We start from the raw sequence: 1,785 nt of genomic DNA on the forward strand, positions 1-1,785 counted from the left end.
CAAGCCCAGAATCCGGATTAAGACCTTCAGGGGCCCATAGCCAATACATGGTTCAATGGTTGTGACTTGCGGGCCCCAACCAATGAAAAAATAGTCATGTGCCCCCATCACTTACCATGTCTGTGGTGGTGAACATGGTAGGCGGGTGACGAACCCTAACGCCTGTTAGTTCAAACAATATAAATAAATCTATTATTGTAGTCACTATAAAAAGTACAAATTACCACTCGATGTAATTTTAAGCCGAGAAGACTATGAGCCCTCTACATACGCGGGTCCCGAGGACAAGCCCCCCACCTTCCCTGCCCCCTTATCCGGGCTTGGTGATAATGCAAATAGTTATGCGAGTATGCGACTGTTTATGTGATAAGATTACTGCTCTGATTACTACGAAGTAAACGCCCATCGCCAGGACGTACAAACAAATATATTAGAAACTCCAGTCAGCTATAACATAATATGTTTTCATATATTATAATATGAAAATTAACAACATGATGTGCAATATAAAAAAATTGTTTTGCCTTAACATCATTATAGTATGTACATTAATATATAATACTTATAACAACTATATAAAAACCATTTATTCTTCAAGTCGTGGGGGAAGCATTCACCGCCATTGCCCCCCTCAAATACGCCACTGTAACGAACCACACGGTCTACCCAAAAATGTGCATGAATTGAATAATCACTAATAATCCACAGAGACTAGCTACTAGAGATAATAATACTACTAATAACTAATAATTAGAACTCATTAAGTATCTAAAACATAAGTAGTTCATATAAGAATTAAGGCAACATAATGTAAGATAATATCTTAGAATCTAAGGTTCTAAAGAGGTTCCCAAACTGTGGGTCGCAATTACATTTTTGGTGGATCGCGCTATATTTTTAAATAATACATACTTTTCGTTGATGTTCAAAGTTCAAATTCAGTTTTATCGTCAATCGTTATCTCCGAGAGTGACGATTACGAGATTACAGCGACCGTGTCAAAACGACGCAACAAGATTAATAGTTATTAAAAAGATAACGATTTATCTGAAACAAAATATTAGAAGGAACCTAAATGACGTTCAATATATTATACTCTTTTTAAAATAACTAAATAAATAATTATAAAAATATATTGATAAAATCTATCTTTTAATTTTTGTCGTAAGCAACTGATTCACTGATAAAAAGGTCATTCATTGTACTGTGGATCGCCAAATTTAAAAAAATTCTTAAAAAATAATACATTATATTAAATCGGGTATTGTGTAGGACCATAGAACAATAGAAGGTAGGACTAGAGAGCCTTTATATATTTTATATTATATGAAGGACTATCCGTAGTAGGTGATAGGTAATAGGTAGGATATATTAAGGTATAAGGTATATGGGTATATCCGTTATCGACGAATGAACAAAATTATTTCATAAAACTATTCTCCTTGGAAGCACCGCAATCGATATCACATTTTACTTTTCTGTTCGATAGGTGGCGCCCGCGGCCCGCCGCTACCGGCCATTTCCTTTGTTGTCCTCGGCATCGGTCTCGTACTTTAGTGTTATTCTTTAGGTCTTTTTCTTTTATTTTTGTTCGGTGATCGCTGTGGTTGTTTTTTCTCGTATTTATTAATCACGCTCAACCTCACACGTGTCGTATTTTTTTTACTTAGGGTTTTTTAATCACAACCGTCGTGTTAGCGTCAATCACACCGCGGTCACGAACTCACGAAATTTCTACCCCTAAGTAACGAAGACGATCCGGTGTGTGGCCGTGGCGTGTAATTA

Source organism: Metopolophium dirhodum, chromosome 7 (genome assembly GCF_019925205.1).
Source record: "Metopolophium dirhodum isolate CAU chromosome 7, ASM1992520v1, whole genome shotgun sequence".
Lineage (NCBI taxonomy): Eukaryota > Metazoa > Arthropoda > Insecta > Hemiptera > Aphididae > Metopolophium > Metopolophium dirhodum.